The following is a 23,270-nucleotide window of genomic DNA, read 5'->3' on the forward strand; positions in this document are numbered from 1 at the left end:
TCCCTGCCTGAAATTCTTCCTGCATCTCAACCCTGGTTTACGTAGGTTCCACCTATGGACCTCAACGCAATGGTTACTCTGAAAAGCCTTCCCTGACACCCAGGTTTTGGTGAGGGTAGAGGCCCCTCGACAAGTTCTCCAAGGATCTGCCTGTGATGTATCATTAGATTCGTCTCAGTGAAAGCAGGAACTCTGTGTCTGCTTCTCTCCGCCTTCTAGTTCCAGAAACTTATTACATGCCTCCCAGCTCATCGTAGGTGCTCAGGATTTACTTAGTGTGTGAAAGACAGAAAAGTTCTTGGAAGCCTCAAGGTGTCACTTGGCTCGGCACTTTTGATCTCTTTGTATATTTGGCGATTCCATTCTTTCCTTTCCTGGGTTCATGTGTACGCTATATTCAAGGCACAATCTAAGGCATTAAGACATATCCATCAGTATGGGTTCTTGCTTTCAAGGAACTCGTACAGCAGATTTCTACAGTTTAGGGCTTTTCAAATGCTCTAGAAGAATGTGAACGTTCAGTGTGATCCATTTTCATTTCCAAGAAAGATCGTTTGACTTCCATAGCAAAGGTGGAGACCTTCCGACGTGTAGTCCAATACTTAGACCTTGACCATGTCAGGCAAGTCTTGCGGTTCCTTCTGGAGGTGTGTGGCTCTTGCAGAAACGTGAAGATCTTCCATCGTCCTCGGACTTTGGTGTCATTTGCAATCATCAAGAAAGCTTCCAGGTATAGGTTCCAGACCACCACCGCACACACTCAGTAGCCAACGGAGTGGATTCCAGGAATATGCGTTGTTAACCAGCATCACCGTTGATATTGTTGCTGCACGCTCTATGCAGTGGCCAGAGCCTGGATTGTCCACTGGGTCTCATGTGGAATGGAAAGAAGGGCTTCCCCCACCCCCCACCCCACCCCCCACTGTTGACAGCCTTGTGACTAGAAACGGGCCCCGAAACAAGAATCAGACAAACCAGATAAGCCCAGATGGTAGTCCATGAGATGAAGGAACTAAGCAGCTGGTTGGGATGGCGCCAAGGGGAAAGGTTGCTCTTTTTGTCTCCCGCTCTACTCCTTTCTTCCTGGACGCCTTAGGGGTTCATCAAGGAGATTTGAAATAAAGTTCACCAAAGTCATATGTGTTGAATCAAGATTTTGCATTTCACCATCTCTCAAAAACGAAGAGTGCTTAACCTGCACAGGTTTCTTTCAAAAAAGTCAATTGCTTTTCAGTTCTGGGGTTTCTCTCTTGCCTTGTTCAAGTAGCCTTAAGAGTAAAAATCAACGAAAACTAAAGAAAGATTCCAAGATACCAACAAAGGACACCTTCTGTTTCTTCAATCATCTTTCCACTTAGTAGCACACGAGCTCTTTTCTTTGTATTTTGCCTAGGGAATTCGCAATGTGCTGGTTCAGATGGCAAGGCATCCGCCCGCAGGAGACTCGGGTTTGATCCCTGGGTCGGGAAGATCCCCTGGAGAAGGTAATGGCAACCCACTCCAGTATTCTCGCCTGGGAAATGCCACGGACAGAGGAGCCTGATGGGCCGCACTCCATGGGTCCTATAAGAGTTGGGCTCAACCCAGCAACTACGAACAGAAGTATTTCCAAAGACCACACTCGTGTGTGTGTGTGTGTGTGTGTGTGTGTGTCTGTCTGTCTGTCTGTCTGTGTGCCTGCCTGTGGTTCGTCTGCTCTCTCAGGAAGGTCGGGTGCTTGGCGGGCGGCGTGGGGACAAGGGGGGCGCCTCGGTAGGGCAAAGGGGCGGGGCTGAGGCGCTCCGGTCGACCGCGCCTCCGTGGCTCCCGGTGGGTTTGGGCAGCGGGCAGGTGCCGGGCAAGTTGGGCGCTCAAGATTCGCTGCGCCTAGGCCCGCAGGAGGTTCAGAGGCCCCCGGGCCGCGGGGATCGGGAGGCGGCGGGCCCCGAAGACCGACACCTCCGGGGTCGCGCGGCCCTGGACAGCGAACGGGATGGGGGGGGGTGGGAGGCCCCGCTCAGCCAGCGCGGCCGGGTCTGGAGTGGCCGGGGGTGGGAGGGCGCCGAGACCTCCGCACCCCTCAGCCCACCCCCCAGGCCCCGCGCGCACGCACGCACGCCCTCCCGGTCACTGGGGGGTCCTGGAAGCCCATCGGGCCCCCGGGCCCGGCCAGGCGGTTGCTGGTCTGGTGTTGGCGGTGTTCGGGGGCCGGGCCGGCGTCAGCAGGCTGGAGTGCGGTCGCGGGTCGTGCGGCTCAAGTACAGCACGGCCCCCCGAGGAGAGGGGCGGCCCGTTGGCCCGACCTGCAGGTCAGAGCGAAAGGGAGGCGAAGCGCAAGGCTCTTAGGGCGCCCCGCGGCGGCCGCGTCCGTCTCCGGCCCTATCGGCCTGAAGGCGCCCGATCTCGTCTGATCTCGGAAGCTAAGCAGGGTCGGGCCTGTTTAGTATCTTGGATGGGAGACCACCTGGGAATTCCGGGTGCTGGAGGCTTTTATGCCTACCAGAAGAGGTCCTTTAGCCCCCGCCCCGCGTCCCAATTCTTGGACCCACACCCCCCTCGCCCCCCCCCCGCCACCCCCGCAGCCCCAGCCCCTCCCGGGGCGGGGGGAGTGAGTGGGTGGCCGGGGCCCCGACTCCCGCTGCAGACCTGGGTTGCCTCCCCGCGGCCCGCGAGCCCCTCCGCATTCGCATTCGGCTTTCAGGAAACCAGACGACCGGCCGTCCCGTCTCCCTCTGGGGCTCCTTTGGCTTGCCTCAGGCAATCCCGGGGCTTGCACCGACTCCAGCCAGAGGCCCAGCCCCCGCCCCACCCCCAGCCTCGCAGGCGATCGCGCATGCGCATGCGAGCGCGCGCACAGATCGATGTGCCCAAACGGGGCATCTGGCTTGTTGGCTTGTACTGGGGGTGGATCTATGCCTGGGAGTGGGACTGCTGAACCATAGGCTACTTCTACGTTTAGTTCCTTCGCGAACCTCCATACTCTTTTCCATCCCGGCTGTACCAACTCCCATTCCTACTCAGCGTGGAGGAGAGTTCCCTTTGCTCCACAGCTTCTCCAGCATCTGCTAAGGACAGACAGCGCAATGAGGCCCAATCGGACTCGGGCGAAGTGGTCCCTCCTTGGCGTTTGGAGTTGAGTCTCTCCAATCATTAGTGATGTGGAGCAAGATGACCGTTTGCAAATGCAGATGCAATTCTGTCACCATCCTGCTCCAACGGCTCTTGTATTTTCCCATCATATTGAAGATACGACCAGTTCCCTTCATGCCTGCTCCTCACGTTCTTCTCGGATGTCTTTTCCCTGGAATGCCCTCTGCACTCTTTGGCTTCCATCCCATAGGGCATTTTCATTTCTTGAACGTCCTAAGTTTCCCTGGTCACGTAGACTTCCAGGATGCTGTTTTCCCTGCCTGAAATTCTTCCTGCATCTCAACCCTGGTTTACGTAGGTTCCACCTATGGACCTCAACGCAATGGTTACTCTGAAAAGCCTTCCCTGACACCCAGGTTTTGGTGAGGGTAGAGGCCCCTCGACAAGTTCTCCAAGGATCTGCCTGTGATGTATCATTAGATTCGTCTCAGTGAAAGCAGGAACTCTGTGTCTGCTTCTCTCCGCCTTCTAGTTCCAGAAACTTATTACATGCCTCCCAGCTCATCGTAGGTGCTCAGGATTTACTTAGTGTGTGAAAGACAGAAAAGTTCTTGGAAGCCTCAAGGTGTCACTTGGCTCGGCACTTTTGATCTCTTTGTATATTTGGCGATTCCATTCTTTCCTTTCCTGGGTTCATGTGTACGCTATATTCAAGGCACAATCTAAGGCATTAAGACATATCCATCAGTATGGGTTCTTGCTTTCAAGGAACTCGTACAGCAGATTTCTACAGTTTAGGGCTTTTCAAATGCTCTAGAAGAATGTGAACGTTCAGTGTGATCCATTTTCATTTCCAAGAAAGATCGTTTGACTTCCATAGCAAAGGTGGAGACCTTCCGACGTGTAGTCCAATACTTAGACCTTGACCATGTCAGGCAAGTCTTGCGGTTCCTTCTGGAGGTGTGTGGCTCTTGCAGAAACGTGAAGATCTTCCATCGTCCTCGGACTTTGGTGTCATTTGCAATCATCAAGAAAGCTTCCAGGTATAGGTTCCAGACCACCACCGCACACACTCAGTAGCCAACGGAGTGGATTCCAGGAATATGCGTTGTTAACCAGCATCACCGTTGATATTGTTGCTGCACGCTCTATGCAGTGGCCAGAGCCTGGATTGTCCACTGGGTCTCATGTGGAATGGAAAGAAGGGCTTCCCCCACCCCCCACCCCACCCCCCACTGTTGACAGCCTTGTGACTAGAAACGGGCCCCGAAACAAGAATCAGACAAACCAGATAAGCCCAGATGGTAGTCCATGAGATGAAGGAACTAAGCAGCTGGTTGGGATGGCGCCAAGGGGAAAGGTTGCTCTTTTTGTCTCCCGCTCTACTCCTTTCTTCCTGGACGCCTTAGGGGTTCATCAAGGAGATTTGAAATAAAGTTCACCAAAGTCATATGTGTTGAATCAAGATTTTGCATTTCACCATCTCTCAAAAACGAAGAGTGCTTAACCTGCACAGGTTTCTTTCAAAAAAGTCAATTGCTTTTCAGTTCTGGGGTTTCTCTCTTGCCTTGTTCAAGTAGCCTTAAGAGTAAAAATCAACGAAAACTAAAGAAAGATTCCAAGATACCAACAAAGGACACCTTCTGTTTCTTCAATCATCTTTCCACTTAGTAGCACACGAGCTCTTTTCTTTGTATTTTGCCTAGGGAATTCGCAATGTGCTGGTTCAGATGGCAAGGCATCCGCCCGCAGGAGACTCGGGTTTGATCCCTGGGTCGGGAAGATCCCCTGGAGAAGGTAATGGCAACCCACTCCAGTATTCTCGCCTGGGAAATGCCACGGACAGAGGAGCCTGATGGGCCGCACTCCATGGGTCCTATAAGAGTTGGGCTCAACCCAGCAACTACGAACAGAAGTATTTCCAAAGACCACACTCGTGTGTGTGTGTGTGTGTGTGTGTGTGTGTCTGTCTGTCTGTCTGTCTGTGTGCCTGCCTGTGGTTCGTCTGCTCTCTCAGGAAGGTCGGGTGCTTGGCGGGCGGCGTGGGGACAAGGGGGGCGCCTCGGTAGGGCAAAGGGGCGGGGCTGAGGCGCTCCGGTCGACCGCGCCTCCGTGGCTCCCGGTGGGTTTGGGCAGCGGGCAGGTGCCGGGCAAGTTGGGCGCTCAAGATTCGCTGCGCCTAGGCCCGCAGGAGGTTCAGAGGCCCCCGGGCCGCGGGGATCGGGAGGCGGCGGGCCCCGAAGACCGACACCTCCGGGGTCGCGCGGCCCTGGACAGCGAACGGGATGGGGGGGGGTGGGAGGCCCCGCTCAGCCAGCGCGGCCGGGTCTGGAGTGGCCGGGGGTGGGAGGGCGCCGAGACCTCCGCACCCCTCAGCCCACCCCCCAGGCCCCGCGCGCACGCACGCACGCCCTCCCGGTCACTGGGGGGTCCTGGAAGCCCATCGGGCCCCCGGGCCCGGCCAGGCGGTTGCTGGTCTGGTGTTGGCGGTGTTCGGGGGCCGGGCCGGCGTCAGCAGGCTGGAGTGCGGTCGCGGGTCGTGCGGCTCAAGTACAGCACGGCCCCCCGAGGAGAGGGGCGGCCCGTTGGCCCGACCTGCAGGTCAGAGCGAAAGGGAGGCGAAGCGCAAGGCTCTTAGGGCGCCCCGCGGCGGCCGCGTCCGTCTCCGGCCCTATCGGCCTGAAGGCGCCCGATCTCGTCTGATCTCGGAAGCTAAGCAGGGTCGGGCCTGTTTAGTATCTTGGATGGGAGACCACCTGGGAATTCCGGGTGCTGGAGGCTTTTATGCCTACCAGAAGAGGTCCTTTAGCCCCCGCCCCGCGTCCCAATTCTTGGACCCACACCCCCCTCGCCCCCCCCCCGCCACCCCCGCAGCCCCAGCCCCTCCCGGGGCGGGGGGAGTGAGTGGGTGGCCGGGGCCCCGACTCCCGCTGCAGACCTGGGTTGCCTCCCCGCGGCCCGCGAGCCCCTCCGCATTCGCATTCGGCTTTCAGGAAACCAGACGACCGGCCGTCCCGTCTCCCTCTGGGGCTCCTTTGGCTTGCCTCAGGCAATCCCGGGGCTTGCACCGACTCCAGCCAGAGGCCCAGCCCCCGCCCCACCCCCAGCCTCGCAGGCGATCGCGCATGCGCATGCGAGCGCGCGCACAGATCGATGTGCCCAAACGGGGCATCTGGCTTGTTGGCTTGTACTGGGGGTGGATCTATGCCTGGGAGTGGGACTGCTGAACCATAGGCTACTTCTACGTTTAGTTCCTTCGCGAACCTCCATACTCTTTTCCATCCCGGCTGTACCAACTCCCATTCCTACTCAGCGTGGAGGAGAGTTCCCTTTGCTCCACAGCTTCTCCAGCATCTGCTAAGGACAGACAGCGCAATGAGGCCCAATCGGACTCGGGCGAAGTGGTCCCTCCTTGGCGTTTGGAGTTGAGTCTCTCCAATCATTAGTGATGTGGAGCAAGATGACCGTTTGCAAATGCAGATGCAATTCTGTCACCATCCTGCTCCAACGGCTCTTGTATTTTCCCATCATATTGAAGATACGACCAGTTCCCTTCATGCCTGCTCCTCACGTTCTTCTCGGATGTCTTTTCCCTGGAATGCCCTCTGCACTCTTTGGCTTCCATCCCATAGGGCATTTTCATTTCTTGAACGTCCTAAGTTTCCCTGGTCACGTAGACTTCCAGGATGCTGTTTTCCCTGCCTGAAATTCTTCCTGCATCTCAACCCTGGTTTACGTAGGTTCCACCTATGGACCTCAACGCAATGGTTACTCTGAAAAGCCTTCCCTGACACCCAGGTTTTGGTGAGGGTAGAGGCCCCTCGACAAGTTCTCCAAGGATCTGCCTGTGATGTATCATTAGATTCGTCTCAGTGAAAGCAGGAACTCTGTGTCTGCTTCTCTCCGCCTTCTAGTTCCAGAAACTTATTACATGCCTCCCAGCTCATCGTAGGTGCTCAGGATTTACTTAGTGTGTGAAAGACAGAAAAGTTCTTGGAAGCCTCAAGGTGTCACTTGGCTCGGCACTTTTGATCTCTTTGTATATTTGGCGATTCCATTCTTTCCTTTCCTGGGTTCATGTGTACGCTATATTCAAGGCACAATCTAAGGCATTAAGACATATCCATCAGTATGGGTTCTTGCTTTCAAGGAACTCGTACAGCAGATTTCTACAGTTTAGGGCTTTTCAAATGCTCTAGAAGAATGTGAACGTTCAGTGTGATCCATTTTCATTTCCAAGAAAGATCGTTTGACTTCCATAGCAAAGGTGGAGACCTTCCGACGTGTAGTCCAATACTTAGACCTTGACCATGTCAGGCAAGTCTTGCGGTTCCTTCTGGAGGTGTGTGGCTCTTGCAGAAACGTGAAGATCTTCCATCGTCCTCGGACTTTGGTGTCATTTGCAATCATCAAGAAAGCTTCCAGGTATAGGTTCCAGACCACCACCGCACACACTCAGTAGCCAACGGAGTGGATTCCAGGAATATGCGTTGTTAACCAGCATCACCGTTGATATTGTTGCTGCACGCTCTATGCAGTGGCCAGAGCCTGGATTGTCCACTGGGTCTCATGTGGAATGGAAAGAAGGGCTTCCCCCACCCCCCACCCCACCCCCCACTGTTGACAGCCTTGTGACTAGAAACGGGCCCCGAAACAAGAATCAGACAAACCAGATAAGCCCAGATGGTAGTCCATGAGATGAAGGAACTAAGCAGCTGGTTGGGATGGCGCCAAGGGGAAAGGTTGCTCTTTTTGTCTCCCGCTCTACTCCTTTCTTCCTGGACGCCTTAGGGGTTCATCAAGGAGATTTGAAATAAAGTTCACCAAAGTCATATGTGTTGAATCAAGATTTTGCATTTCACCATCTCTCAAAAACGAAGAGTGCTTAACCTGCACAGGTTTCTTTCAAAAAAGTCAATTGCTTTTCAGTTCTGGGGTTTCTCTCTTGCCTTGTTCAAGTAGCCTTAAGAGTAAAAATCAACGAAAACTAAAGAAAGATTCCAAGATACCAACAAAGGACACCTTCTGTTTCTTCAATCATCTTTCCACTTAGTAGCACACGAGCTCTTTTCTTTGTATTTTGCCTAGGGAATTCGCAATGTGCTGGTTCAGATGGCAAGGCATCCGCCCGCAGGAGACTCGGGTTTGATCCCTGGGTCGGGAAGATCCCCTGGAGAAGGTAATGGCAACCCACTCCAGTATTCTCGCCTGGGAAATGCCACGGACAGAGGAGCCTGATGGGCCGCACTCCATGGGTCCTATAAGAGTTGGGCTCAACCCAGCAACTACGAACAGAAGTATTTCCAAAGACCACACTCGTGTGTGTGTGTGTGTGTGTGTGTGTGTGTCTGTCTGTCTGTCTGTCTGTGTGCCTGCCTGTGGTTCGTCTGCTCTCTCAGGAAGGTCGGGTGCTTGGCGGGCGGCGTGGGGACAAGGGGGGCGCCTCGGTAGGGCAAAGGGGCGGGGCTGAGGCGCTCCGGTCGACCGCGCCTCCGTGGCTCCCGGTGGGTTTGGGCAGCGGGCAGGTGCCGGGCAAGTTGGGCGCTCAAGATTCGCTGCGCCTAGGCCCGCAGGAGGTTCAGAGGCCCCCGGGCCGCGGGGATCGGGAGGCGGCGGGCCCCGAAGACCGACACCTCCGGGGTCGCGCGGCCCTGGACAGCGAACGGGATGGGGGGGGGTGGGAGGCCCCGCTCAGCCAGCGCGGCCGGGTCTGGAGTGGCCGGGGGTGGGAGGGCGCCGAGACCTCCGCACCCCTCAGCCCACCCCCCAGGCCCCGCGCGCACGCACGCACGCCCTCCCGGTCACTGGGGGGTCCTGGAAGCCCATCGGGCCCCCGGGCCCGGCCAGGCGGTTGCTGGTCTGGTGTTGGCGGTGTTCGGGGGCCGGGCCGGCGTCAGCAGGCTGGAGTGCGGTCGCGGGTCGTGCGGCTCAAGTACAGCACGGCCCCCCGAGGAGAGGGGCGGCCCGTTGGCCCGACCTGCAGGTCAGAGCGAAAGGGAGGCGAAGCGCAAGGCTCTTAGGGCGCCCCGCGGCGGCCGCGTCCGTCTCCGGCCCTATCGGCCTGAAGGCGCCCGATCTCGTCTGATCTCGGAAGCTAAGCAGGGTCGGGCCTGTTTAGTATCTTGGATGGGAGACCACCTGGGAATTCCGGGTGCTGGAGGCTTTTATGCCTACCAGAAGAGGTCCTTTAGCCCCCGCCCCGCGTCCCAATTCTTGGACCCACACCCCCCTCGCCCCCCCCCCGCCACCCCCGCAGCCCCAGCCCCTCCCGGGGCGGGGGGAGTGAGTGGGTGGCCGGGGCCCCGACTCCCGCTGCAGACCTGGGTTGCCTCCCCGCGGCCCGCGAGCCCCTCCGCATTCGCATTCGGCTTTCAGGAAACCAGACGACCGGCCGTCCCGTCTCCCTCTGGGGCTCCTTTGGCTTGCCTCAGGCAATCCCGGGGCTTGCACCGACTCCAGCCAGAGGCCCAGCCCCCGCCCCACCCCCAGCCTCGCAGGCGATCGCGCATGCGCATGCGAGCGCGCGCACAGATCGATGTGCCCAAACGGGGCATCTGGCTTGTTGGCTTGTACTGGGGGTGGATCTATGCCTGGGAGTGGGACTGCTGAACCATAGGCTACTTCTACGTTTAGTTCCTTCGCGAACCTCCATACTCTTTTCCATCCCGGCTGTACCAACTCCCATTCCTACTCAGCGTGGAGGAGAGTTCCCTTTGCTCCACAGCTTCTCCAGCATCTGCTAAGGACAGACAGCGCAATGAGGCCCAATCGGACTCGGGCGAAGTGGTCCCTCCTTGGCGTTTGGAGTTGAGTCTCTCCAATCATTAGTGATGTGGAGCAAGATGACCGTTTGCAAATGCAGATGCAATTCTGTCACCATCCTGCTCCAACGGCTCTTGTATTTTCCCATCATATTGAAGATACGACCAGTTCCCTTCATGCCTGCTCCTCACGTTCTTCTCGGATGTCTTTTCCCTGGAATGCCCTCTGCACTCTTTGGCTTCCATCCCATAGGGCATTTTCATTTCTTGAACGTCCTAAGTTTCCCTGGTCACGTAGACTTCCAGGATGCTGTTTTCCCTGCCTGAAATTCTTCCTGCATCTCAACCCTGGTTTACGTAGGTTCCACCTATGGACCTCAACGCAATGGTTACTCTGAAAAGCCTTCCCTGACACCCAGGTTTTGGTGAGGGTAGAGGCCCCTCGACAAGTTCTCCAAGGATCTGCCTGTGATGTATCATTAGATTCGTCTCAGTGAAAGCAGGAACTCTGTGTCTGCTTCTCTCCGCCTTCTAGTTCCAGAAACTTATTACATGCCTCCCAGCTCATCGTAGGTGCTCAGGATTTACTTAGTGTGTGAAAGACAGAAAAGTTCTTGGAAGCCTCAAGGTGTCACTTGGCTCGGCACTTTTGATCTCTTTGTATATTTGGCGATTCCATTCTTTCCTTTCCTGGGTTCATGTGTACGCTATATTCAAGGCACAATCTAAGGCATTAAGACATATCCATCAGTATGGGTTCTTGCTTTCAAGGAACTCGTACAGCAGATTTCTACAGTTTAGGGCTTTTCAAATGCTCTAGAAGAATGTGAACGTTCAGTGTGATCCATTTTCATTTCCAAGAAAGATCGTTTGACTTCCATAGCAAAGGTGGAGACCTTCCGACGTGTAGTCCAATACTTAGACCTTGACCATGTCAGGCAAGTCTTGCGGTTCCTTCTGGAGGTGTGTGGCTCTTGCAGAAACGTGAAGATCTTCCATCGTCCTCGGACTTTGGTGTCATTTGCAATCATCAAGAAAGCTTCCAGGTATAGGTTCCAGACCACCACCGCACACACTCAGTAGCCAACGGAGTGGATTCCAGGAATATGCGTTGTTAACCAGCATCACCGTTGATATTGTTGCTGCACGCTCTATGCAGTGGCCAGAGCCTGGATTGTCCACTGGGTCTCATGTGGAATGGAAAGAAGGGCTTCCCCCACCCCCCACCCCACCCCCCACTGTTGACAGCCTTGTGACTAGAAACGGGCCCCGAAACAAGAATCAGACAAACCAGATAAGCCCAGATGGTAGTCCATGAGATGAAGGAACTAAGCAGCTGGTTGGGATGGCGCCAAGGGGAAAGGTTGCTCTTTTTGTCTCCCGCTCTACTCCTTTCTTCCTGGACGCCTTAGGGGTTCATCAAGGAGATTTGAAATAAAGTTCACCAAAGTCATATGTGTTGAATCAAGATTTTGCATTTCACCATCTCTCAAAAACGAAGAGTGCTTAACCTGCACAGGTTTCTTTCAAAAAAGTCAATTGCTTTTCAGTTCTGGGGTTTCTCTCTTGCCTTGTTCAAGTAGCCTTAAGAGTAAAAATCAACGAAAACTAAAGAAAGATTCCAAGATACCAACAAAGGACACCTTCTGTTTCTTCAATCATCTTTCCACTTAGTAGCACACGAGCTCTTTTCTTTGTATTTTGCCTAGGGAATTCGCAATGTGCTGGTTCAGATGGCAAGGCATCCGCCCGCAGGAGACTCGGGTTTGATCCCTGGGTCGGGAAGATCCCCTGGAGAAGGTAATGGCAACCCACTCCAGTATTCTCGCCTGGGAAATGCCACGGACAGAGGAGCCTGATGGGCCGCACTCCATGGGTCCTATAAGAGTTGGGCTCAACCCAGCAACTACGAACAGAAGTATTTCCAAAGACCACACTCGTGTGTGTGTGTGTGTGTGTGTGTGTGTGTCTGTCTGTCTGTCTGTCTGTGTGCCTGCCTGTGGTTCGTCTGCTCTCTCAGGAAGGTCGGGTGCTTGGCGGGCGGCGTGGGGACAAGGGGGGCGCCTCGGTAGGGCAAAGGGGCGGGGCTGAGGCGCTCCGGTCGACCGCGCCTCCGTGGCTCCCGGTGGGTTTGGGCAGCGGGCAGGTGCCGGGCAAGTTGGGCGCTCAAGATTCGCTGCGCCTAGGCCCGCAGGAGGTTCAGAGGCCCCCGGGCCGCGGGGATCGGGAGGCGGCGGGCCCCGAAGACCGACACCTCCGGGGTCGCGCGGCCCTGGACAGCGAACGGGATGGGGGGGGGTGGGAGGCCCCGCTCAGCCAGCGCGGCCGGGTCTGGAGTGGCCGGGGGTGGGAGGGCGCCGAGACCTCCGCACCCCTCAGCCCACCCCCCAGGCCCCGCGCGCACGCACGCACGCCCTCCCGGTCACTGGGGGGTCCTGGAAGCCCATCGGGCCCCCGGGCCCGGCCAGGCGGTTGCTGGTCTGGTGTTGGCGGTGTTCGGGGGCCGGGCCGGCGTCAGCAGGCTGGAGTGCGGTCGCGGGTCGTGCGGCTCAAGTACAGCACGGCCCCCCGAGGAGAGGGGCGGCCCGTTGGCCCGACCTGCAGGTCAGAGCGAAAGGGAGGCGAAGCGCAAGGCTCTTAGGGCGCCCCGCGGCGGCCGCGTCCGTCTCCGGCCCTATCGGCCTGAAGGCGCCCGATCTCGTCTGATCTCGGAAGCTAAGCAGGGTCGGGCCTGTTTAGTATCTTGGATGGGAGACCACCTGGGAATTCCGGGTGCTGGAGGCTTTTATGCCTACCAGAAGAGGTCCTTTAGCCCCCGCCCCGCGTCCCAATTCTTGGACCCACACCCCCCTCGCCCCCCCCCCGCCACCCCCGCAGCCCCAGCCCCTCCCGGGGCGGGGGGAGTGAGTGGGTGGCCGGGGCCCCGACTCCCGCTGCAGACCTGGGTTGCCTCCCCGCGGCCCGCGAGCCCCTCCGCATTCGCATTCGGCTTTCAGGAAACCAGACGACCGGCCGTCCCGTCTCCCTCTGGGGCTCCTTTGGCTTGCCTCAGGCAATCCCGGGGCTTGCACCGACTCCAGCCAGAGGCCCAGCCCCCGCCCCACCCCCAGCCTCGCAGGCGATCGCGCATGCGCATGCGAGCGCGCGCACAGATCGATGTGCCCAAACGGGGCATCTGGCTTGTTGGCTTGTACTGGGGGTGGATCTATGCCTGGGAGTGGGACTGCTGAACCATAGGCTACTTCTACGTTTAGTTCCTTCGCGAACCTCCATACTCTTTTCCATCCCGGCTGTACCAACTCCCATTCCTACTCAGCGTGGAGGAGAGTTCCCTTTGCTCCACAGCTTCTCCAGCATCTGCTAAGGACAGACAGCGCAATGAGGCCCAATCGGACTCGGGCGAAGTGGTCCCTCCTTGGCGTTTGGAGTTGAGTCTCTCCAATCATTAGTGATGTGGAGCAAGATGACCGTTTGCAAATGCAGATGCAATTCTGTCACCATCCTGCTCCAACGGCTCTTGTATTTTCCCATCATATTGAAGATACGACCAGTTCCCTTCATGCCTGCTCCTCACGTTCTTCTCGGATGTCTTTTCCCTGGAATGCCCTCTGCACTCTTTGGCTTCCATCCCATAGGGCATTTTCATTTCTTGAACGTCCTAAGTTTCCCTGGTCACGTAGACTTCCAGGATGCTGTTTTCCCTGCCTGAAATTCTTCCTGCATCTCAACCCTGGTTTACGTAGGTTCCACCTATGGACCTCAACGCAATGGTTACTCTGAAAAGCCTTCCCTGACACCCAGGTTTTGGTGAGGGTAGAGGCCCCTCGACAAGTTCTCCAAGGATCTGCCTGTGATGTATCATTAGATTCGTCTCAGTGAAAGCAGGAACTCTGTGTCTGCTTCTCTCCGCCTTCTAGTTCCAGAAACTTATTACATGCCTCCCAGCTCATCGTAGGTGCTCAGGATTTACTTAGTGTGTGAAAGACAGAAAAGTTCTTGGAAGCCTCAAGGTGTCACTTGGCTCGGCACTTTTGATCTCTTTGTATATTTGGCGATTCCATTCTTTCCTTTCCTGGGTTCATGTGTACGCTATATTCAAGGCACAATCTAAGGCATTAAGACATATCCATCAGTATGGGTTCTTGCTTTCAAGGAACTCGTACAGCAGATTTCTACAGTTTAGGGCTTTTCAAATGCTCTAGAAGAATGTGAACGTTCAGTGTGATCCATTTTCATTTCCAAGAAAGATCGTTTGACTTCCATAGCAAAGGTGGAGACCTTCCGACGTGTAGTCCAATACTTAGACCTTGACCATGTCAGGCAAGTCTTGCGGTTCCTTCTGGAGGTGTGTGGCTCTTGCAGAAACGTGAAGATCTTCCATCGTCCTCGGACTTTGGTGTCATTTGCAATCATCAAGAAAGCTTCCAGGTATAGGTTCCAGACCACCACCGCACACACTCAGTAGCCAACGGAGTGGATTCCAGGAATATGCGTTGTTAACCAGCATCACCGTTGATATTGTTGCTGCACGCTCTATGCAGTGGCCAGAGCCTGGATTGTCCACTGGGTCTCATGTGGAATGGAAAGAAGGGCTTCCCCCACCCCCCACCCCACCCCCCACTGTTGACAGCCTTGTGACTAGAAACGGGCCCCGAAACAAGAATCAGACAAACCAGATAAGCCCAGATGGTAGTCCATGAGATGAAGGAACTAAGCAGCTGGTTGGGATGGCGCCAAGGGGAAAGGTTGCTCTTTTTGTCTCCCGCTCTACTCCTTTCTTCCTGGACGCCTTAGGGGTTCATCAAGGAGATTTGAAATAAAGTTCACCAAAGTCATATGTGTTGAATCAAGATTTTGCATTTCACCATCTCTCAAAAACGAAGAGTGCTTAACCTGCACAGGTTTCTTTCAAAAAAGTCAATTGCTTTTCAGTTCTGGGGTTTCTCTCTTGCCTTGTTCAAGTAGCCTTAAGAGTAAAAATCAACGAAAACTAAAGAAAGATTCCAAGATACCAACAAAGGACACCTTCTGTTTCTTCAATCATCTTTCCACTTAGTAGCACACGAGCTCTTTTCTTTGTATTTTGCCTAGGGAATTCGCAATGTGCTGGTTCAGATGGCAAGGCATCCGCCCGCAGGAGACTCGGGTTTGATCCCTGGGTCGGGAAGATCCCCTGGAGAAGGTAATGGCAACCCACTCCAGTATTCTCGCCTGGGAAATGCCACGGACAGAGGAGCCTGATGGGCCGCACTCCATGGGTCCTATAAGAGTTGGGCTCAACCCAGCAACTACGAACAGAAGTATTTCCAAAGACCACACTCGTGTGTGTGTGTGTGTGTGTGTGTGTGTGTCTGTCTGTCTGTCTGTCTGTGTGCCTGCCTGTGGTTCGTCTGCTCTCTCAGGAAGGTCGGGTGCTTGGCGGGCGGCGTGGGGACAAGGGGGGCGCCTCGGTAGGGCAAAGGGGCGGGGCTGAGGCGCTCCGGTCGACCGCGCCTCCGTGGCTCCCGGTGGGTTTGGGCAGCGGGCAGGTGCCGGGCAAGTTGGGCGCTCAAGATTCGCTGCGCCTAGGCCCGCAGGAGGTTCAGAGGCCCCCGGGCCGCGGGGATCGGGAGGCGGCGGGCCCCGAAGACCGACACCTCCGGGGTCGCGCGGCCCTGGACAGCGAACGGGATGGGGGGGGGTGGGAGGCCCCGCTCAGCCAGCGCGGCCGGGTCTGGAGTGGCCGGGGGTGGGAGGGCGCCGAGACCTCCGCACCCCTCAGCCCACCCCCCAGGCCCCGCGCGCACGCACGCACGCCCTCCCGGTCACTGGGGGGTCCTGGAAGCCCATCGGGCCCCCGGGCCCGGCCAGGCGGTTGCTGGTCTGGTGTTGGCGGTGTTCGGGGGCCGGGCCGGCGTCAGCAGGCTGGAGTGCGGTCGCGGGTCGTGCGGCTCAAGTACAGCACGGCCCCCCGAGGAGAGGGGCGGCCCGTTGGCCCGACCTGCAGGTCAGAGCGAAAGGGAGGCGAAGCGCAAGGCTCTTAGGGCGCCCCGCGGCGGCCGCGTCCGTCTCCGGCCCTATCGGCCTGAAGGCGCCCGATCTCGTCTGATCTCGGAAGCTAAGCAGGGTCGGGCCTGTTTAGTATCTTGGATGGGAGACCACCTGGGAATTCCGGGTGCTGGAGGCTTTTATGCCTACCAGAAGAGGTCCTTTAGCCCCCGCCCCGCGTCCCAATTCTTGGACCCACACCCCCCTCGCCCCCCCCCCGCCACCCCCGCAGCCCCAGCCCCTCCCGGGGCGGGGGGAGTGAGTGGGTGGCCGGGGCCCCGACTCCCGCTGCAGACCTGGGTTGCCTCCCCGCGGCCCGCGAGCCCCTCCGCATTCGCATTCGGCTTTCAGGAAACCAGACGACCGGCCGTCCCGTCTCCCTCTGGGGCTCCTTTGGCTTGCCTCAGGCAATCCCGGGGCTTGCACCGACTCCAGCCAGAGGCCCAGCCCCCGCCCCACCCCCAGCCTCGCAGGCGATCGCGCATGCGCATGCGAGCGCGCGCACAGATCGATGTGCCCAAACGGGGCATCTGGCTTGTTGGCTTGTACTGGGGGTGGATCTATGCCTGGGAGTGGGACTGCTGAACCATAGGCTACTTCTACGTTTAGTTCCTTCGCGAACCTCCATACTCTTTTCCATCCCGGCTGTACCAACTCCCATTCCTACTCAGCGTGGAGGAGAGTTCCCTTTGCTCCACAGCTTCTCCAGCATCTGCTAAGGACAGACAGCGCAATGAGGCCCAATCGGACTCGGGCGAAGTGGTCCCTCCTTGGCGTTTGGAGTTGAGTCTCTCCAATCATTAGTGATGTGGAGCAAGATGACCGTTTGCAAATGCAGATGCAATTCTGTCACCATCCTGCTCCAACGGCTCTTGTATTTTCCCATCATATTGAAGATACGACCAGTTCCCTTCATGCCTGCTCCTCACGTTCTTCTCGGATGTCTTTTCCCTGGAATGCCCTCTGCACTCTTTGGCTTCCATCCCATAGGGCATTTTCATTTCTTGAACGTCCTAAGTTTCCCTGGTCACGTAGACTTCCAGGATGCTGTTTTCCCTGCCTGAAATTCTTCCTGCATCTCAACCCTGGTTTACGTAGGTTCCACCTATGGACCTCAACGCAATGGTTACTCTGAAAAGCCTTCCCTGACACCCAGGTTTTGGTGAGGGTAGAGGCCCCTCGACAAGTTCTCCAAGGATCTGCCTGTGATGTATCATTAGATTCGTCTCAGTGAAAGCAGGAACTCTGTGTCTGCTTCTCTCCGCCTTCTAGTTCCAGAAACTTATTACATGCCTCCCAGCTCATCGTAGGTGCTCAGGATTTACTTAGTGTGTGAAAGACAGAAAAGTTCTTGGAAGCCTCAAGGTGTCACTTGGCTCGGCACTTTTGATCTCTTTGTATATTTGGCGATTCCATTCTTTCCTTTCCTGGGTTCATGTGTACGCTATATTCAAGGCACAATCTAAGGCATTAAGACATATCCATCAGTATGGGTTCTTGCTTTCAAGGAACTCGTACAGCAGATTTCTACAGTTTAGGGCTTTTCAAATGCTCTAGAAGAATGTGAACGTTCAGTGTGATCCATTTTCATTTCCAAGAAAGATCGTTTGACTTCCATAGCAAAGGTGGAGACCTTCCGACGTGTAGTCCAATACTTAGACCTTGACCATGTCAGGCAAGTCTTGCGGTTCCTTCTGGAGGTGTGTGGCTCTTGCAGAAACGTGAAGATCTTCCATCGTCCTCGGACTTTGGTGTCATTTGCAATCATCAAGAAAGCTTCCAGGTATAGGTTCCAGACCACCACCGCACACACTCAGTAGCCAACGGAGTGGATTCCAGGAATATGCGTTGTTAACCAGCATCACCGTTGATATTGTTGCTGCACGCTCTATGCAGTGGCCAGAGCCTGGATTGTCCACTGGGTCTCATGTGGAATGGAAAGAAGGGCTTCCCCCACCCCCCACCCCACCCCCCACTGTTGACAGCCTTGTGACTAGAAACGGGCCCCGAAACAAGAATCAGACAAACCAGATAAGCCCAGATGGTAGTCCATGAGATGAAGGAACTAAGCAGCTGGTTGGGATGGCGCCAAGGGGAAAGGTTGCTCTTTTTGTCTCCCGCTCTACTCCTTTCTTCCTGGACGCCTTAGGGGTTCATCAAGGAGATTTGAAATAAAGTTCACCAAAGTCATATGTGTTGAATCAAGATTTTGCATTTCACCATCTCTCAAAAACGAAGAGTGCTTAACCTGCACAGGTTTCTTTCAAAAAAGTCAATTGCTTTTCAGTTCTGGGGTTTCTCTCTTGCCTTGTTCAAGTAGCCTTAAGAGTAAAAATCAACGAAAACTAAAGAAAGATTCCAAGATACCAACAAAGGACACCTTCTGTTTCTTCAATCATCTTTCCACTTAGTAGCACACGAGCTCTTTTCTTTGTATTTTGCCTAGGGAATTCGCAATGTGCTGGTTCAGATGGCAAGGCATCCGCCCGCAGGAGACTCGGGTTTGATCCCTGGGTCGGGAAGATCCCCTGGAGAAGGTAATGGCAACCCACTCCAGTATTCTCGCCTGGGAAATGCCACGGACAGAGGAGCCTGATGGGCCGCACTCCATGGGTCCTATAAGAGTTGGGCTCAACCCAGCAACTACGAACAGAAGTATTTCCAAAGACCACACTCGTGTGTGTGTGTGTGTGTGTGTGTGTGTGTCTGTCTGTCTGTCTGTCTGTGTGCCTGCCTGTGGTTCGTCTGCTCTCTCAGGAAGGTCGGGTGCTTGGCGGGCGGCGTGGGGACAAGGGGGGCGCCTCGGTAGGGCAAAGGGGCGGGGCTGAGGCGCTCCGGTCGACCGCGCCTCCGTGGCTCCCGGTGGGTTTGGGCAGCGGGCAGGTGCCGGGCAAGTTGGGCGCTCAAGATTCGCTGCGCCTAGGCCCGCAGGAGGTTCAGAGGCCCCCGGGCCGCGGGGATCGGGAGGCGGCGGGCCCCGAAGACCGACACCTCCGGGGTCGCGCGGCCCTGGACAGCGAACGGGATGGGGGGGGGTGGGAGGCCCCGCTCAGCCAGCGCGGCCGGGTCTGGAGTGGCCGGGGGTGGGAGGGCGCCGAGACCTCCGCACCCCTCAGCCCACCCCCCAGGCCCCGCGCGCACGCACGCACGCCCTCCCGGTCACTGGGGGGTCCTGGAAGCCCATCGGGCCCCCGGGCCCGGCCAGGCGGTTGCTGGTCTGGTGTTGGCGGTGTTCGGGGGCCGGGCCGGCGTCAGCAGGCTGGAGTGCGGTCGCGGGTCGTGCGGCTCAAGTACAGCACGGCCCCCCGAGGAGAGGGGCGGCCCGTTGGCCCGACCTGCAGGTCAGAGCGAAAGGGAGGCGAAGCGCAAGGCTCTTAGGGCGCCCCGCGGCGGCCGCGTCCGTCTCCGGCCCTATCGGCCTGAAGGCGCCCGATCTCGTCTGATCTCGGAAGCTAAGCAGGGTCGGGCCTGTTTAGTATCTTGGATGGGAGACCACCTGGGAATTCCGGGTGCTGGAGGCTTTTATGCCTACCAGAAGAGGTCCTTTAGCCCCCGCCCCGCGTCCCAATTCTTGGACCCACACCCCCCTCGCCCCCCCCCCCGCCACCCCCGCAGCCCCAGCCCCTCCCGGGGCGGGGGGAGTGAGTGGGTGGCCGGGGCCCCGACTCCCGCTGCAGACCTGGGTTGCCTCCCCGCGGCCCGCGAGCCCCTCCGCATTCGCATTCGGCTTTCAGGAAACCAGACGACCGGCCGTCCCGTCTCCCTCTGGGGCTCCTTTGGCTTGCCTCAGGCAATCCCGGGGCTTGCACCGACTCCAGCCAGAGGCCCAGCCCCCGCCCCACCCCCAGCCTCGCAGGCGATCGCGCATGCGCATGCGAGCGCGCGCACAGATCGATGTGCCCAAACGGGGCATCTGGCTTGTTGGCTTGTACTGGGGGTGGATCTATGCCTGGGAGTGGGACTGCTGAACCATAGGCTACTTCTACGTTTAGTTCCTTCGCGAACCTCCATACTCTTTTCCATCCCGGCTGTACCAACTCCCATTCCTACTCAGCGTGGAGGAGAGTTCCCTTTGCTCCACAGCTTCTCCAGCATCTGCTAAGGACAGACAGCGCAATGAGGCCCAATCGGACTCGGGCGAAGTGGTCCCTCCTTGGCGTTTGGAGTTGAGTCTCTCCAATCATTAGTGATGTGGAGCAAGATGACCGTTTGCAAATGCAGATGCAATTCTGTCACCATCCTGCTCCAACGGCTCTTGTATTTTCCCATCATATTGAAGATACGACCAGTTCCCTTCATGCCTGCTCCTCACGTTCTTCTCGGATGTCTTTTCCCTGGAATGCCCTCTGCACTCTTTGGCTTCCATCCCATAGGGCATTTTCATTTCTTGAACGTCCTAAGTTTCCCTGGTCACGTAGACTTCCAGGATGCTGTTTTCCCTGCCTGAAATTCTTCCTGCATCTCAACCCTGGTTTACGTAGGTTCCACCTATGGACCTCAACGCAATGGTTACTCTGAAAAGCCTTCCCTGACACCCAGGTTTTGGTGAGGGTAGAGGCCCCTCGACAAGTTCTCCAAGGATCTGCCTGTGATGTATCATTAGATTCGTCTCAGTGAAAGCAGGAACTCTGTGTCTGCTTCTCTCCGCCTTCTAGTTCCAGAAACTTATTACATGCCTCCCAGCTCATCGTAGGTGCTCAGGATTTACTTAGTGTGTGAAAGACAGAAAAGTTCTTGGAAGCCTCAAGGTGTCACTTGGCTCGGCACTTTTGATCTCTTTGTATATTTGGCGATTCCATTCTTTCCTTTCCTGGGTTCATGTGTACGCTATATTCAAGGCACAATCTAAGGCATTAAGACATATCCATCAGTATGGGTTCTTGCTTTCAAGGAACTCGTACAGCAGATTTCTACAGTTTAGGGCTTTTCAAATGCTCTAGAAGAATGTGAACGTTCAGTGTGATCCATTTTCATTTCCAAGAAAGATCGTTTGACTTCCATAGCAAAGGTGGAGACCTTCCGACGTGTAGTCCAATACTTAGACCTTGACCATGTCAGGCAAGTCTTGCGGTTCCTTCTGGAGGTGTGTGGCTCTTGCAGAAACGTGAAGATCTTCCATCGTCCTCGGACTTTGGTGTCATTTGCAATCATCAAGAAAGCTTCCAGGTATAGGTTCCAGACCACCACCGCACACACTCAGTAGCCAACGGAGTGGATTCCAGGAATATGCGTTGTTAACCAGCATCACCGTTGATATTGTTGCTGCACGCTCTATGCAGTGGCCAGAGCCTGGATTGTCCACTGGGTCTCATGTGGAATGGAAAGAAGGGCTTCCCCCACCCCCCACCCCACCCCCCACTGTTGACAGCCTTGTGACTAGAAACGGGCCCCGAAACAAGAATCAGACAAACCAGATAAGCCCAGATGGTAGTCCATGAGATGAAGGAACTAAGCAGCTGGTTGGGATGGCGCCAAGGGGAAAGGTTGCTCTTTTTGTCTCCCGCTCTACTCCTTTCTTCCTGGACGCCTTAGGGGTTCATCAAGGAGATTTGAAATAAAGTTCACCAAAGTCATATGTGTTGAATCAAGATTTTGCATTTCACCATCTCTCAAAAACGAAGAGTGCTTAACCTGCACAGGTTTCTTTCAAAAAAGTCAATTGCTTTTCAGTTCTGGGGTTTCTCTCTTGCCTTGTTCAAGTAGCCTTAAGAGTAAAAATCAACGAAAACTAAAGAAAGATTCCAAGATACCAACAAAGGACACCTTCTGTTTCTTCAATCATCTTTCCACTTAGTAGCACACGAGCTCTTTTCTTTGTATTTTGCCTAGGGAATTCGCAATGTGCTGGTTCAGATGGCAAGGCATCCGCCCGCAGGAGACTCGGGTTTGATCCCTGGGTCGGGAAGATCCCCTGGAGAAGGTAATGGCAACCCACTCCAGTATTCTCGCCTGGGAAATGCCACGGACAGAGGAGCCTGATGGGCCGCACTCCATGGGTCCTATAAGAGTTGGGCTCAACCCAGCAACTACGAACAGAAGTATTTCCAAAGACCACACTCGTGTGTGTGTGTGTGTGTGTGTGTGTGTGTCTGTCTGTCTGTCTGTCTGTGTGCCTGCCTGTGGTTCGTCTGCTCTCTCAGGAAGGTCGGGTGCTTGGCGGGCGGCGTGGGGACAAGGGGGGCGCCTCGGTAGGGCAAAGGGGCGGGGCTGAGGCGCTCCGGTCGACCGCGCCTCCGTGGCTCCCGGTGGGTTTGGGCAGCGGGCAGGTGCCGGGCAAGTTGGGCGCTCAAGATTCGCTGCGCCTAGGCCCGCAGGAGGTTCAGAGGCCCCCGGGCCGCGGGGATCGGGAGGCGGCGGGCCCCGAAGACCGACACCTCCGGGGTCGCGCGGCCCTGGACAGCGAACGGGATGGGGGGGGGTGGGAGGCCCCGCTCAGCCAGCGCGGCCGGGTCTGGAGTGGCCGGGGGTGGGAGGGCGCCGAGACCTCCGCACCCCTCAGCCCACCCCCCAGGCCCCGCGCGCACGCACGCACGCCCTCCCGGTCACTGGGGGGTCCTGGAAGCCCATCGGGCCCCCGGGCCCGGCCAGGCGGTTGCTGGTCTGGTGTTGGCGGTGTTCGGGGGCCGGGCCGGCGTCAGCAGGCTGGAGTGCGGTCGCGGGTCGTGCGGCTCAAGTACAGCACGGCCCCCCGAGGAGAGGGGCGGCCCGTTGGCCCGACCTGCAGGTCAGAGCGAAAGGGAGGCGAAGCGCAAGGCTCTTAGGGCGCCCCGCGGCGGCCGCGTCCGTCTCCGGCCCTATCGGCCTGAAGGCGCCCGATCTCGTCTGATCTCGGAAGCTAAGCAGGGTCGGGCCTGTTTAGTATCTTGGATGGGAGACCACCTGGGAATTCCGGGTGCTGGAGGCTTTTATGCCTACCAGAAGAGGTCCTTTAGCCCCCGCCCCGCGTCCCAATTCTTGGACCCACACCCCCCTCGCCCCCCCCGCCACCCCCGCAGCCCCAGCCCCTCCCGGGGCGGGGGGAGGGAGTGGGTGGCCGGGGCCCCGACTCCCGCTGCAGACCTGGGTTGCCTCCCCGCGGCCCGCGAGCCCCTCCGCATTCGCATTCGGCTTTCAGGAAACCAGACGACCGGCCGTCCCGTCTCCCTCTGGGGCTCCTTTGGCTTGCCTCAGGCAATCCCGGGGCTTGCACCGACTCCAGCCAGAGCCCCAGCCCCCGCCCCACCCCCAGCCTCGCAGGCGATCGCGCATGCGCATGCGAGCTCGCGCACAGATCGATGTGCCCAAACGGGGCATCTAGCTTGTTGGCTTGTACTGTGGGTGGATCTATGCCTGGGAGTGGGACTGCTGAACCATAGGCTACTTCTACGTTTAGTTCCTTCGCGAACCTCCATACTCTTTTCCATCCCGGCTGTA

The 23,270-nt window shown here is 56.9% G+C and overlaps 7 pseudogenes; all 7 read left to right on the plus strand.

Moving 5' to 3' along the window:
* The first annotated feature begins 2,348 nt into the window (after nucleotides 1-2,348).
* LOC129627526 (uncharacterized) lies at nucleotides 2,349-2,468 on the plus strand (annotated as a pseudogene).
* Nucleotides 2,469-5,730: 3,262 nt separating this feature from the next.
* On the plus strand, nucleotides 5,731-5,850 carry LOC129627527 (uncharacterized; annotated as a pseudogene).
* A 3,262-nt stretch (nucleotides 5,851-9,112) lies between these two features.
* Nucleotides 9,113-9,232, plus strand: LOC129627528 (uncharacterized; annotated as a pseudogene).
* Nucleotides 9,233-12,494: 3,262 nt separating this feature from the next.
* Nucleotides 12,495-12,614, plus strand: LOC129627529 (uncharacterized; annotated as a pseudogene).
* A 3,262-nt stretch (nucleotides 12,615-15,876) lies between these two features.
* Nucleotides 15,877-15,996, plus strand: LOC129627531 (uncharacterized; annotated as a pseudogene).
* A 3,262-nt stretch (nucleotides 15,997-19,258) lies between these two features.
* On the plus strand, nucleotides 19,259-19,378 carry LOC129627532 (uncharacterized; annotated as a pseudogene).
* Nucleotides 19,379-22,641: 3,263 nt separating this feature from the next.
* Nucleotides 22,642-22,761, plus strand: LOC129627533 (uncharacterized; annotated as a pseudogene).
* The last annotated feature ends 509 nt before the right edge of the window (nucleotides 22,762-23,270 follow it).

This window comes from Bubalus kerabau, chromosome 14 (assembly GCF_029407905.1).
Source record: "Bubalus kerabau isolate K-KA32 ecotype Philippines breed swamp buffalo chromosome 14, PCC_UOA_SB_1v2, whole genome shotgun sequence".
Taxonomy (NCBI): Eukaryota; Metazoa; Chordata; class Mammalia; order Artiodactyla; family Bovidae; genus Bubalus; species Bubalus kerabau.